Below are 16,066 nucleotides of genomic sequence, written 5' to 3' on the forward strand. Positions count from 1 at the left end.
ATCCATGAAGGATTGGTGAAGTATCTCACGAAAGGAAATACAATTTTTCATTCTATTCTAAGCCTTCCTCACTAAGCACCCCCCTCTTGCATACCGAAACAGGCAGATGTCAAGACATTCTCTACTAGTGTACAACTAAATTAAGTATGCTTAAATTAAAAGATAAATAAGCTGCTCACCTGAGACTAAGGCAGGAAGATTGAGACTGCAGGTCAGCTTTGGCTATATACTGAAGACTGTCTAAATAAATACCTTTTACAAGATCCAATGATATTGTACATAGTGCTCTGCCTCTCTGTCTCAATTTACATTTTTTAGTTGCTTAAAATAATCTACATTAAAACCAATGAACTGGTGTCACAGTAAAAGCTAATTAATAAAAAGAATCATAATATTAAGTATCATTCATTTGATCCCAGGCTCCTGGCGCCATGACTTAAGTTGTCCAGGCTTCTGCCATTCACAAGACAGCAGAAGGCTGCCCATCTCTCTGTTGAAACAAGGCAACCATCTGTTTGTCAGAGAGGCAAGCTTTTGATGCTAGTGTTTAGGTGGGTGACCAGAGATGCTCAGATTATAATATTATTTTTTTTTTCTTGCCCAATCTATCTAAAATGCACTCAAGGGGCTGGAGACTCAGCACTTAAGAACACTAAAGAACCCTAGCTCGATTCCCAGAACCCATATCTGGCAGCTCATATATAGTTATATATGTTATAGTTATAGTCATCTGCCTGTAACTTCGACTCCAGGGGATCTGATGTCATCTTCTGGTGTCTGAGTTCCTACATTCATGGCATACACTCACGTATACACACCTATACAAATAAATAAAAGTCTTAAAGTTTGCACACATTAGGGTGGTTGCAAGTAGTACTGACAGTGTATCTAAAAGTGCTTTTGGAACCTCAGCTAAGTTAACAGGCATTCTTTGGGCTTTAAGTCCTGAAGTTTCCGAGGGACCTCAACCTGATGAGAAGTCCGTGTCTGCTATTATATATCTGTTGATGTTTCACATGTAGCGGTGCCCACAGAGCTCTGGCAGGATGGACGAGCCAGTCAGACCTAACACATCAACGGTAGCACTTTCCTCGTGCACCTTAGACACAGATTCTCAAGAATTTGCTTGGCCCAGGGGCTATACTTGTACCTTCCCTGAAAGCTAACGTAAGACGACAGGGGACATACCCAGAGCTGGCATTGCTGCAGTACCGTGATGAACACAGCACTGTTTTGATTGGCTAGCACTCCTGCCAGAGTCCTGGCATGAAGCCAGACAATTCTGAAAGATGCCGATACTTGTATATGAGACTTTTAAGGTCTTGGATATAGATTATGTTTTAAAGTATGGCCAAAGCACAGGAGTGAGTTAAGTCTCCTTGGGGAAATTAGCGTAAAATCTATAGAGAGGAAAGGACAGATCCAAGTGAGAAGAGCAGAGGGGTACCAGGGCCCATCAATCAGCATGCTGGAAAGCCACCTACAGTGTGCAGGCCTCTACTAGACATCAAAGACAGTAACCGTCCCAAGAGACGTGCTAATTTCAATGATTCCTTTGGTTCTATAATCCTTATGTCCCAATTTCTAGTTCAGAGAGCATGGATGCTGCAGACAAAACCCAAACTCTGACCTGCCAGCGTATCACTTATGGCTTACTCTTTTAAAGTGTGAAGATCATGTCTCCATTTACAACAAAATCCAAGGCCTGGAAAACTTAGGGGGCTTCCTGGATGGTTGGCACAGTGGGGTCTCAGATCCAGGGGTAGTGAGTCCTTCTAGCTTAAACCTCCACGGTCAACACAGAGCCTCAGGGCCAGTCAAGCGATTGGCAGAGCCCAGGCACAGTGGAAAAGGGATCTGTTAGGAATGTTAAGATGCTAACAACAGAGTATTCTTAGCAAGACAGGACCAAGTGCCATACACAGGTCACATGCCCATACAGCTGACCCCGTTAGCAATTATTCCAGCACACGCTACTTCGTTTCGTTTTTTGAGGCAAAAAGGAAGACAGATTTTAATGATAGAAAATGAATTTTGTTTAAAAAGAATCATGGCATGAATAAATAAATAAGCAAGAATGTTAAGGGTCTTGGTATCATCTAAAAAAAAAATCACTAAGATCCTAGGATAGGCTGAGCTGATTCCATAACTCATTGTAAGTACTCTGTCCATTACCTGCATCATAATCATAGAATATCGTGCAGCATAGTAAATGTTTGGCATGGCCATAACTGCGTCTAACAGGCGAGTGGCAGTGTATGTGTGGTAGACTGGCCCAGAATGGCTTCAGCAATGCCGTGTTCTGATCAGACCTGACCATGTCATTTCTTTTTCTTTGTGAAGGTAACCACCCAAATAAGGTTCGCTTGTAGCCAACCTATACACAAAGATCTCGAAGGCTTTCCAATGTGAATGTTCCATGTACCGCCACACATCTTTGATTTGAAAACAAGAGTGACACTGGTGACTACAGCTCGGTGGATCACATGCCCAAGTGCTTTCCATCAGTTAAAGTGGGAACAGCTCACGCCGGTCCTGTTAGGCGGAATTACTACACCAATTTATCAGAGGCGAAAACGAGACTCCCGAGAGGTTCATTAGCAGGGGCCGACTCTGAGCTTAGGAGCTTTTAGGATCATGGGTTCAAGATCTGGGAAAGAAATTGTGAAGGTTGCACTGATAAAGGACTGGAGGCAGAGCCACTGTCTTCCTTTATGAGGCAATACTTCCTTGATAAAGTCTGAGTGATGTTTCACCTTGGTGCGCAAAAAATGCAACTATAAAATACCGAAAGTAGAAATCGCAGATATTGAAAATCTAGATAGTTAATTTTTATCGCTCCATGCAAAGGCAGATCAGCTGTACAAAGATGAAGAGGGGCCTCCTTGCCCAGGTTTTATGGTACTTTAGACCTGATTTATTGTTTAATTGTACCAGGAAGAAAGAGGCTAAAAATGGACAAAGGATAAGAACGCTTATGCAGACGAACTGCATTTAGGTCCCTGTGACGGACTGCACTCTGTGAGAAAGAAGCTTCAGGAGCAGTGACTTTCCTTGGTAGACACAGGACCCATCACTGGTACTAGAAACACAGTAAACTTGAACTTGGGACTTCAGGGGTTAATGACTTTTTTTTTCCCCTTTAAGTAGGAGCAAATGAAAACTGTGAATTTACGATCATGAAATGTCTCGGTGTTTCTGAAAACCCAGTTAGCGTTTCTGACTCTCAGCAGATGAAAGTGCCTTTATAATTATGACTATATTTACTGTGATGTTTCCAAGTTAATCTGGCAGGGGGTCCTTGTTTCTCGTCTCAAACAAGCTTCGGGGAAAAGAGGGAAGCAGGGAGAAAGCAAACGTATGCTTTACACTGAGCCCACGTTTGGCAGCATTTTCCTCCCGTGTCAAACACTTTCTGTATTTTTAACTGGCTAGTCAAGTGGAATTTCTATTTCAGGTGTGTAAAACATTTAAATAATGGAGAAAAAAATATTCCTTGCCAACCACGAAACTTGTACCATCTGGAAGCACCCACGACTTTACTGTTGTAATGTACACAGCAGAAACATAGCATGTATAGGTGACAAGGTGCAGCCGCAAGAGCTCGGTAACCAAATACTACTTTTGCCCATGCTGCCAGGAGTGTGCCTGTCTCCCTTACCTGGGACACTCGTGACAGTCCCACTCTTGTCAAACCCTGGCTTAGACTCCAGATTTGAGAGAGATGTCTATCACTTGCTAAGCCATTCTGACAAGACTGGCCTCTCTGGATCTGCTGGATCCAAATGCTGCTCACCTGAAAGCCAGGCAATAGAGACCTGAAAACAGCTGTCCCAGAAAATTCCACAGAAAACACCCAAACCTTTGTAAGTTTGTTTAGCTAAAGAATGAATTGAGCTCAAAGCCAGCGCATTTGAGGACTCCTTATACCACGACACAAGGCACCTTTGAACCCCAATTTTGTTTTCAGCCCACAGCATTCTCATCACAGAAAGGCCGACACCTGGAGCAGCATGGAGTTCCAACAACGCCAAGGTTGGCTCCCATGCAGTGTGCTCAATGGTTCTATGTCTTTTAAAGACTTTCTCCATTTTCCAGTATGGAAAACCAAGCCTCAGAGTGACTATCTACTCAATTTCTAGCATCCACCGGACACAAGCCAGGGTTTCCATCTCTGTCTATCTTGACTTCAGAGGCTCTTGTTCAAAAGGTCTGTGTGGAGTACAGACCTCCCGGTGTGTGGTAGCAATGGATCCTTTAGGAATCTAGACTGACACACACGAGTGTCAAGGACGTCTCTATAACAGCATAGTTACTTTTCATAATTCTGAGTCTGGTGAAATCATGAAGGTAGTAAGATTACTTGAGGGAAAATGCGACCAAGTTTCAAGTTCCAGTGGTGGGAACTGAGCAATGGTCCTCACCAAGCTTGCACCTGGGCTGGACCTCCTCATCTTCTCTTCTGTGAGTTGGTCAGTCCAGGGAGCTGAGACCGAAGAAAGCATCTGGATTAAACGCTTTGGAAAGAGGCATATTTGTTAAAGGAAACATAGGAATTCTCTCCTATTTAGAAGGCCGCTTTTCTGTGCTTTCACACATATACCGCAAAGTCTGGTCTGAAAATATCAGCTGGAAAATTCCAGAAACAAATGACCCCTCAGTTATAGGTCAAGTAGCCTTGAGTCACGTGAGGAAGTCTCCGGGCTATCTTGCTCAGCCTTGCCCTGTCTGTGATAACTATTTAGACCTGCCTGGGAAGGGAGGGAGTTTTAGAAGAGACTGTCTGCATTAGGCTGGCCTTAGGGCACCTCTGCGAGATATAATCTGACTAAGCTAATTGAGGCGGGAAATCCTGCCCATTGTTGGTGGCATCATTTCCTGGAAATGGGATCCTGGATTGTGTAAGGGTGGGAAAGGCTGAACACTGGCAGGCCAGCATTTAGCCACTGCTTTCTGCTCTTGACTCTGGATACAATGCAACTAGCTGCAGTGAGTTCCTGATGTCTTCACCGTCCTACAACCTGGAACTGGAAACCAAAAAACCCCTTTCTCCCTTAACTGGCTTTTTTTTCAGGGTATTTTAACACAGCAACAGGAAATTCATTTTCTGGAAGACCAGGGCACCTTCCCAGCTGGTCTAGGAATCATCGCTCTATCCAGGGACGCCACACTATGAAAGCCAACTGCCTACTGGACACTTAGCAGCTGTCTCAATGATCAGCTGGACGGCTGCTGATATTAACAGTGCTCAGCCCAAGAAACCCTTTCTCTGACTCGGTAATGACTTCAAAGTCTAACAGCGATCTGGACAGCTGAGGTGTGCCTGAGAGAAGCCATTAAGTTGCTACGTGTAAGGTAAAAGCAAAAATACAGTAAAGGTGTTTTGAAAGATACCACATTAACACAGCGTTTATTAGTGTGTACTACTTACTGCAATGCTTCCCTTTGGTATTAGTTATTGTTGTTAATCTCTTACTGAGTCTAATTTACACATTATCCTTTATTACAGGTATTTATCTCTATATGGGGGACGCATGGTATATATAGCATTCAAGGCGCTGAGGTTTCAGGCACCCACTGAAGGAGATTCTGGAATGAATTCCTCACGGAAGTTGGGGGACTACTGCATTCAATTAAAAATGGCAAATTTGTTTTGGAGGGGCTACCACCCCCTCCTTTTTCACAAAAGATTTTGCTGATCAATAAAGACATTCTCTCTCTGATTTTGGATGCCAGCCTAAAATTTTCTGCAATACAATCTAAAACAGTCACAGCCCATAAGCCAAGGCCAGCTCTGTACTTTGAAACTCCTCTGCCCTGTCTCTGCTACATGTTGAAAGTGGGGATGGCTCTTCAGGGAGGAAAGTGAAAATTACACAGCGAGAAACTGTGCTACAGCATCCTAGCAACTCCCGAGAGCTGAATGAGGTGCAGTTATTGCTAACTGAAAATATTATCTATGTATTTCTGAAAATTGAGTCTAAAAACTATATTAACAGCAATGAAGTGTAAGTGATCCCCAAAGAAAAAGACAGAGTGCTGTAAAATGTAAATGACAGTAATAAATTTGAAAAGTCAGGCTATCTGTTGTCGGTCTCCGTACTCACACAACTGTAGCGCACACAACTGGGTCCTGCTCACGTTGTGGACTCGGTTGTTAAATCACTGCCGCCTTTGCTCTTACAACTGAGGAAGATACAATCTGGAGATACATGGAGCATTACAGAACCCTGAAGGTTCTAGGTGCTATTTCACCCTCCAATTCACTTTGTTCTAAGAAGAAAATGATGGGCCATTAGGCCGGGGCCTCTGCCAGGCCTCAGGCTGGCACCCAACCAGGCAAGCTTCCAGATTACTAGCTCTGTGCTTTTAACCTATTTTCAAATATAGTTTTGGCTTTCGAAATTATAAGTGAATTTACACACAAGACAGAAGAGGGGCTCTGACATCTTTTGACTGTTCTTCAAATTCTAGCAGAACACAGACTCCTGATTGAGTAACTGGCCTTTGGGGATGTCAAGCTTCATAAGCCAGAGACAGCCGTGGTCATCAGGGATGGGTACAACAGTCTTGCTTGAGAAACTCCATCCAGTTGGCCAAGAGGCAGTGCCAAAATCAGCAGGTGACAAGACAGTTGCTCCTGACACTTTCTCCATTTACCCTTGCTGAGTGGACAGTTCCTCTGAAATACTTTCCCACAGATTTCAAGCTTCAAAATGGCCCAGGTCTCCAAATTGTCCCTGTCTTATTTGGCCATTTTTCCCCCCAGAGAAAGGCAAGTGGTCTCATGAGCCCCTTGCCATCCAGTTAGTAAATACCTACTCTCGGGAAAACAAACAAACAAACAAACAAAAAGACAAATGTGTAGCGGACATAAGATCAGTGTAGTTAATGTCTGGGTTGCCACCAACTACCATGACTTTATTTCAAAGCTCCCAATTGACTCCCAATCACAACACTGCGATTCTCACCACTCATGCCTCTTGGTTTTACTCTTTGCCCCACCAGTTAAACTGAAGAGGTTTATGGCGAGTGGTTGAGATCATGAGCTTCAAAGTCAGAACTGGGCAGAAATTCTGACTCTACTACTTCACGGTCCTCACAGGAACTGAAGTACGCAGGGCAGAGTAATGTCCCCACCCTTAAGAAGTGGTAACACTTGAGTTCCCACAATCTGTAAATACTCTGACCTTCTTGGCAAGACGGAGAGTAAGCTAAGGACCTTAAATTTGGGAACCGATCCTGAATCATCTGTAGGGACCAAAGTAACTGTGATGATCCTAAAGAATGAGGAAGAGGGAGGCAGGCAGGCCAGAGCCGCCGTTCTGAAGTAGAAGACAGAGAATAACTGCAAAACTGGAGGAAGGGGCAACAAGCAAGGACTAAACACGACCTCGGAGGCCGGAAGAGACCTCCTGGCACTGACGTGCCCTGCTTCGAGCCCACTGGCACACACCTCAGACTTCAGACTCCTTCTGACTATAAAGTAATGCATCCCAACTGTCTTAGGTTATGGTTTGCAGCCACCTATGGCAGGTGACATTTCTGGAAGAATTAGTGTTGTTTTCTACATAATGGGAATAAAACAAGTCGGTGTCCCAAAGGACCACCGCAGGTCCCTGAGCGAATGTAAATAAAGCCCCTTCAGTGCTCCGCACAGATTAAGAACTCAGTGTTCAGTCATTATGCCCATGATATTACCCGGCGTCAATGCACAGACTGTTGTTTACAATAAGCGGTGATTTCATTGTGTGTAATGGCACCTTGCATTTTAACAGCGCTTCCATGTTCATGCACTGTTTTATCCAATGCTCAAGATGATTTCATAGGGCAGCAGAGCAGCATCCGACGAGGAAACTGGCTTTGCCGAGCACGGTTGGAGGGCAAGGCAGCTGCTTCTAAGTGCACTGGGCTCCCGACCTCAAGCTGTGCCTTCTATCAATCGACAGATGCATCAGCTACGTAGGATGAGAGTAATGGATAACGAGGAAGCCACACGGTGATGGGACAGCAAGCTCCAGACACATGCTTTTCCTTGGTGCGATCAGCCAGGAGTTTCAGCCAAGCCTCCAGCCCCCACTCTCCCGAGCATGGCAGAAACCTGTCTAATGTGTCTAGTCAATTGTGCAAAGCACCAGGGGAAGAGTTCCATTCTGACCACAGCAGGCAATCACCTGGTGCCCTGAAGCATGAAGTTTGATTAGCCTTATCTCAGTTTATCACTGAATCAAGAACTGTTGCTAGGAATATTGGCCCAGGGCTCCCGCTTATGAAATGATACAGGCCAGTCAGCAGAAATAAGTCAGGCCCTTTTTCTTTCATGATTTCTGCTCACTGTGGAAATCTTTTTACACACTAGAGGGGTTTTTTTTTTTGTTATTGTTGTTGATATTTTGTTTTTAATAAGCCTCTTTAGCTTGGAGCGTATTTTATTGCTTTCTCTTCTCTTTCAGAAGTTAAGTGAGATGCCCTGGGCTGGCAGGAATAGGTCATAACTACCTCACGGCCTCTTCACACCAGTCTTGCTGTCCAGTCATGTGCTGACGTGGTAGCTTGCGCTTCTCCCAGATGTTAGGCCGTTGGCAGATACAGGGCTGTCAGGGGTACCCTGGCTACACTGTAGGCTCTTTTCTTAAAGGGTGGTCAACAGACAGTAACATTATTTACCTGGTGTGCCGGAAGGAGGGTTGGGGTTCTGGGAATCTGAACTTTAACCCGTGTGATGTCAACGAGTGTTAAAGTCTCAGGATGGCTGGTTATGGGTCTGAGACCTGGATTGGCTCAGGAGTGTGCTTGAAGAGTTTACGGCAACTTTCACCAACCCGGGAGCCACCAGCACAGAAAACACACCAACCTTCCACACCACCGGCTGTGTGCTCCAGAGTCTGACACCATGACCGACAAACAGCGGATACCTGGGGTGGAGATCTTCCACAGAGGTATGGAGGGGCTGAGGGCCATCTCCACACCGCCTGTGACTGTCCCCTTCCTAGCCTACAGGATGGAGGGCACTGTGGATCTGAAGTCCCAGCCCACACCCCAGTCACAAAGCAGAGACAGAGTCACACACATCAAGGAGCACAGAATGAAGGCCAAGAGCGCACGCTCTGGAGCCAGACTACATCTATTTTTACCTAACAGACAGAGGTGTATTTAAAACATGACTGCATGCCAAGCTCTATTATAAGTGCTCCTCAAATATTAATTCATTTATGTCTCACAACCCTCTTCAGACACAGGTGCTACCAGCACAGTCTTCCTTTTAGAAGCCTCAGAGAGGCTAAGTAACTTGTTTCAGATCACACAGTTTCTCTGTTACACTAGACTCCGTCTCATGGATCCTAACTCCTTCCTCTCACTGTTGGGTTTAACTAAAACACACTTAACCCTCCCTGCCTCAGTTTCTTCCTCTGTACTGTGCAAATCTTGTTTACAGTAGCCATCTTTAAAAAATGCTGATCAAGGGATTTAGCATATTTACTTGCGTGTCAGACGCATGGTGAGGATTCCCATCTGTCAGCCCCTTGCTCCCATTCTCGGGGGCGGGGAGAGGATTAAAAGAGACAACATATTTAAAGCACAATGCCATGACACACGGCAAGCACACAGCAAGTGCTGTTATTATTAGCCCCGTTGAGCCGGGCCAGCTTATTTTAGATCAGGTCTAGAAGCAACTGTGGTGGGCACAGGGGAGCCGTGTGCCCTTCACGTCAAGCCGCCATGCTGGCAGCAGACCAGCTAGCTACTAGACTTAGCAGGCTCTCTGTTCTAAGTCACCGGGATATTCCTAAAAAGCTTCCCATGTTGCATTTGCTCGTGATTAGCCCTCTCCCTAGGGACCTATTTTGTAATTTGTGATTGATGATTAATCGGCAGCGATTCTTCACTGAGACTGTAATGTAAAGTACTGACTTGTGAGAGACAAATGAACCTTGGAAAACTGGACTGGGGGTAGGTGTGAGGAGGCTTGGCAAAGCAGCTCACGCGACCATTCCTAATGCGCTTGTTTTCTTCTTATTCCTCCTTCGTTACATATTCTAATAAGCACACTTACATTTCAGAAGTCTGGTCTTTCCCCGGTGCCCCCCTCCGAAGTTTATTACGTCCACCATTAAACTTAACTGTGTGTTGATTCTAATTTATGTTAACCTATGGGTTAACAAGGGCTGAGAAGCACTCCCAGTCCCACTTAGCTTGGAGGAAGGTTTGTGACGGGGTAAGGGAAGTAACAGTGCTGGCGAGGAAACAACACAGGAGCCACTGGTGGCGGAAGTTTGTCCTGGGAGCTCAGAACCACAAAAGAACGTTCGCTTCCTAAAGGATGTAGCCATAATTTCCCCAGTCATTTTCCTCTATTAGGAAGAAGCTGCCTTAGCCTCCAACCACTCCTTGCAATGGAAGACTCTACCAGCTGTGCGATAAAACTCACGAATCCATTTATTACAACATTTGCTGAACAAGTGTGTCTTCCTTGGCTGACTTTCACCAGGCCACAGCCTCAGGGAGCTACCATCTAAGTGGGACGGGCACTCCAGCTCATTATCAGGGTCCTACTTTTCTTCTGCCAACATGCTTACATACACATGCAACTGTTTTAAAAATTAGAGTCTATGTTCAAAGTCTTTTTGTGGTAAAAAGAAAAAGCTAAGGCAGATACACCAGCAGCTTAGTTAGCTTCTGCTCAATAACCCAGTGAGGGGAGGTCTTGCCGGGTCCTCAGCACTGACTTTGTGAATACAGACATGATCCGCCTGCAGCTGGCTTAGGGTTTGTACTCCTCAGTGCGGAGCGATCTGAGTTGTCACAGGTTGATCCCATGCATTCTGATGGCTGACTCTCTGGGGCCAGCAGCCCAAGGATACTCGATTCAGCATTGTGACTCGCATAGCCAACAGCCACTGTGCACCTGAAACACAGCTCTTCAGTAGGGCAGGACTCAGAGTAGACAACTGACCTTGACCCCAATCCCACTCCACCCCACCCCAGGGCCTCTGCCTAAGCTGTACTCTATGCCTGGAATGCCTTCTCTTTCAACAGCTCCCCTTCCGCCTCTTACGGTCCACCTGTCCAAATCCTACCTAGCTCAAGAACCAGCTCAAATATCAGTGGCTCCACAAAACCCTCCCTGACCACCCTCGCCAGAAATAACCTCCCTTTCCTCGGCTCCCACAGGGCTGAGCATACCTTCTCTGGCACTTAAAACACCGCATTCTGCCGTTCACCTAGAGCTCTGAAATCTTCCACGCTCCTCTTAGGACGCGTGCAGAGCAGACACTTGGTCAAAGCTGAACGAGCACGTTTGCGACAGCAATGGCAAGAACAGAAACTGTGGAATACGTTACTACGTCTGCGGCCTCTCTTTCTTTTGTCGATTGCTTCTAAAACTATCTTTCCTTGATCCGCCAATCACCCAAGGGAGTCTTGGGTTCTTCCAAGCACTCCTGTAATAACAAGTGAGGTGCGAGACAAGGTGGAGCTGCCCAGCTTCCTGGTTTGCTGCTAATGGTTCAACTGAGGAACAGAAGTGTTTCCTTGGTGAGCTTCCTCTGCTCCAGCTCTTTGGTGCCAGGACAAACTCTTGCCTCTACTGCTAAATACGGACTCCAATAACAGGCTAAGTGGTTGCAGATCCTCCTGAGGCCTTATTATATATGTACTGACACACTGAACTCTTACTCTTAAAACCTAGGTTTCCTTCCCTTAAATATATACTAAAAACCGTAAATTTCAGCATCATGTGCAATGGCAATGCATATCTAGTTTTAAGACTTTCCTCCCATAGGAATTCTGAATAAAAAACACAATAACAAGGAAGTTACTGCATGGGAGACAAAGTCTCAGCGGGGTTTGATCGATCAGGTCAAAGTTCATCGAAGCATTAAGAACAGTGTGAGGTCTGCTGAAATCTACAGTCAGGCTTCAGACAAATACCTTCAACCCTGAAACTGTGACCCTGGGAAATGGTTCAGTGGTACATCATAGATTGTCACTTGCCAGGATCAGGAAACAAACAAACGACAAGTACACCCAGACAGCACTTTTCTGAGAGTTCATAACCAAATCATCCTAGACAAGAAAACCCAACATGGAGAGCAGTGCTGGGTGAGGGGCCATTCTGCGACCACTGAAGAGGTCACAGTTGTCTGACCACCAGGAATACATGTGGGAGAAGAATAGAACCCTATGATTTAGGTTAGCAAGAAAGACACAACTCAAGAACATCCCCACAAGGGTAAGTCACTCAATAAAAATATTTTTCCCCAAATGTAACTTCTTCATTCAGAAAAGCCAGAAACACCAAAGCAATCCAGTACTGTGAAGAGAAACTGTGGGCTGGAATGCTTAGAGGTTTGGCTTCCCTACTGGGTGACCCTGTTTTTTCCATGATCAAGTCATGTTAAAGGAGCTTCCTCCTGTAGGTGTTTGACTCTTCCACACAACCAAGATAAAGATCTTATTAGCATGTCTAGAATGTAATCACCACATTATGTTCATGTGGGCACTGTGATTTCTGCTCCCTCTTTTTCTCTCTTCCTCTCCCATCAATGTCACCCTCTTTCTCCCTGCTACTTTGTGGTTGGGTTCACTCACACCAAAGCATGAAATGATCGCATCCCTTCTGCACATCAAATTCCCAAGGAAATATTCTCTATTAGAAAAGTTCAAACCGGTGAATGAAAAGCTGTATCTCATAAGAAATTCACCCACCCAATACATGTTATCCTTTCCCCAACAAGCAATGGCTACCCTTACAGATATAAAGAGCGGGAAACAACAAAATGTCATCAAAAGCGTGTGTATATGAACCGCAGGCCTATATTTAGGTCCATCACAATCTGTGTAAAGGGATGGAGTCAGGGTGTGTGTAGGTCACTGAAGAGCTAGACAGGTCTTTTTCTGTCTCGAGTGGTTCTGGGTCACAGGCTTAACGCTATTCTTAGTCCCCTTTTCACGTTTCCGATAGAGTAAGTTCTGAAGGTGTAGGATGAGCAGGGACTGGATGCAGCTTTCTCATTCTATAATTCTGTGGCTAAATCGTATCAGGTCTAAAGTGTCCCTGCTGTGGCCACAAAGTGGCATGTGAGTAAAAGACCAGCCAGCAGGCCTGCAGGCAGGTGTACTTCCAAGACTGGATGAGGGCCTGGCACAGGTTATCAAAGGATGGAAACTTCCTGTTCTGGGTCTTAACTTTAGTTACCACAGCCAGACAATGCTGCCAGTGGTCTGGAAGAAAAAATAGCTGTAGCCAGCTGTGCTATTCACAGTTGGATGGGTTCTGTGTACCTCCAAATGGTGATAGAGCCAGCAGCCTGTTGTAGCCAAGGACAGGATGATGGATGGTCTACATACTGTGTCCAAGTGGAGAGAATGGCAGAAGTTCACTTCAGGGTTGTTAAAATGCTAATCCGGGCGAGTTAACAAAGTCTGATAGAAAAGTTTGGGAAGTATGAAACACCTCACGTGGGCTCTGCACTCCGCTGAGCTGCAGGCCCTTAGATGCTCTCTGCTCGATGTTTTGTTTTGTTTTCTTCTTTGAAATAAGAAGTTTGAGGAGTTTTCCTGTTGGGGAGAACTGAGAACCGCCTCAGTGGTCAGCTATACTGCCCCTGTCATCAAGGTCTGATACGAAAACAGCCTGACGACGGCCACCTCAACTGAAAAGTGTCCAGCCATGCTTAATGGAGTCACGGGGTCTCGTGCTTCCGTGGGGCACAGGAATAAATCAAGACACTTTTCCTCCCAACTGAGTTGTCAGTTGCTCTCAACAGCATCCCAAGACACTGGATTGGGTAGATGTTTGCTGTTAAACCTCTATTCACGTAAGCCTCAGAGAACGCCGCCTCCCCCTGGTGTGGCCGACCCAGGATGCAAAGCACACTGACAGCCGGTTCATCAGTGCTGAGGGCAGGAAGGCCTGCACTGGAAACATTAGGCGCAGATTATCTTGTTTTCAAGTTTTGTGATACGGCAATTTGCACACACAAAAAAAGAGACATATATTTCTATGTCTTGCCCCACCGATCTGGTTTTCCAGAAAGCAGTGCACCTTAAGGTGCATATGTAAAAGCATGTCTGGCCATAGGGCTACAGCTCCTTAACAAATGGCAGGTACTCACTCAAGGAGCATAGACGAGCTGGCCTACCTCACCTGCCTCTTGCTTCCTCTAGAAATAAATCCAGACTATGCAGGCTTAAAGACCCTCAATAGCAGTAAAAGGCAATATTTTGTCCTGCAATATGTTAGGGCAGGAGTTTGCCTCCTAAGGCTGCTGCACTAATACCGGTCAGGCATTCAGCCAAGCTCTTAGCTCTGAATAAAACGCATCAGAACAGTGGAAAATGACCCCATTTCAGATGCATTTCTCACTCTGTGTATCTTAGTGAAACTCACATGCAAGAACAATGACTAAGCTAATTACCACGGCTCATTATGAGGGAGCAGCAAGAAGAGCTCCCTCAGACTCAAGTCAGTCCTCAACCATCATGGGTATCTCTCTGAATCAAAGTTCTGAACCCAAGCTACTTGCTCACGGCCTTTCAAGGAACAGAAACTACCAGGCAGGATGCAAAGGCCCACTTACCCAAATCAGTTACTGGACAGTCTTCCTGTGCAGCAAGCCAGTGAACTGAAGCCCTCTGGATTTTAAAGTTGCCCTCACTCTAAGGACTAAGGCTGACGTCACAGCCATCTTTCAAATCCATCAAACCAAGGGAGGCATGACCAGATGGTTCTGGTGCTATTAGAGGGCATCAAAAATGGGGAAAGGGGTGGCAAAATGCCCACAGATCTAAATCAAACTCAAGTTAACCAGATGTCTGGTCATGGAGACATCACAGTGTTCCTGGCACATTCTCCTGCACCACAGAAAGGCTGCTCAGAGAGGGGACCTAAGTAGCAGCCTTAGGAGAAACGGGATGGGTACCAATTTTATGTAGGATCCAATAAGAAATTCTTACTGGATTGTTGATGTTCCTGAGCGTGCTAAGCGGAGAAATCTTAGGATCTTGTATTTAACTGTCTCTGGGCGCACATCTCAGAGACTTAAACAAAAGCACTGGCAGACTAAAAAGCAAATCTCAATTACGGGTGAGCTGTAGTTTATCTGCAGATGTTTAGGCTCTCGGCGACACAGACCCGATCCCAGAGCTTATCTGTAATTTTTATGTATCTAAGCCGGGGTAAACGTTTGGGTGTAATACGTGCTAGTTTGAGAGAATGAGCCTGTCACTCACTACATTAAACGCCACTGAAGACAAGTTAATTTCCTAGGGTAGATACTTAACACCATGAAGAAACAAAGCAGCAGGATCTATTGTTTTATACCACCGAAAAGAGAGGAAAACACTTCCTCCAGCTGTCTAAGATTTTACAATACAAGGAAGAAAAGCCTTGAAGGTTTTCTCCAAATGGGGAGTATTTCTCCCATTCAAGGAGCAGAGACTAAACCAATTGAATTAAGAATGTTTTAACTCTTTCCCTGGGACCTCAGCAGTGAAATAAACAAAAGGACCTACTTTATGGCATCAAGAATCAAGTAGAAGGAAGGGGCAAGGCACTCATATTTTGGTACTGTAGACTTACAATTTGTAGTAGCTCCAAGTTCTGGGAGGAGATTTCCCATAAGTAACCAGAAGCTGTGTTGATTTAAGGGAAAGACGCCTGAGTGGCCGAAATAGGGTCCAGTTACTGTACACAAAGTCTCGGGGAAACATCTATAATAACGCTGTCCCACTCTGAGGATACAGGAATTGGTTACTGACCTACTGACCGGTCCAATTCCTTTGGCACTCTAACTCATATCCTACTGCAATGCCCCCTCCAACACCCCGACCCCCACCCTGGCAATTTTTAAAAAGCCAAGTGCAAGATTTAAACAGTCCTCTACGTAATGGTCCTGCTGGCCGATTAATGAGGAAAATTCTAAACTCAGTTTGCATCCACACCTCCAAGTCCTTTCTGGCCTTTAATTTAGAGCCTAAGAGTTAGACCTGCCACTGGGAGCTGAAAGCGCTCCCAAATCTCCCAGGGCGGTTACTGCCTCAGTTTTTACAGATGGTCACTGCA

At 45.4% G+C, this 16,066-nt stretch overlaps 1 protein-coding gene across 15 annotated transcripts in view; it reads right to left on the minus strand.

Moving 5' to 3' along the window:
- The window catches only part of Sema6d (semaphorin 6D), a 563,436-nt gene that overhangs the window by 39,638 nt on the left and 507,732 nt on the right, over positions 1 to 16,066 (minus strand). The window lies entirely within an intron of this gene.

This window comes from Chionomys nivalis, chromosome 9 (assembly GCF_950005125.1).
Source record: "Chionomys nivalis chromosome 9, mChiNiv1.1, whole genome shotgun sequence".
In the NCBI taxonomy this organism is placed as follows: Eukaryota; Metazoa; Chordata; class Mammalia; order Rodentia; family Cricetidae; genus Chionomys; species Chionomys nivalis.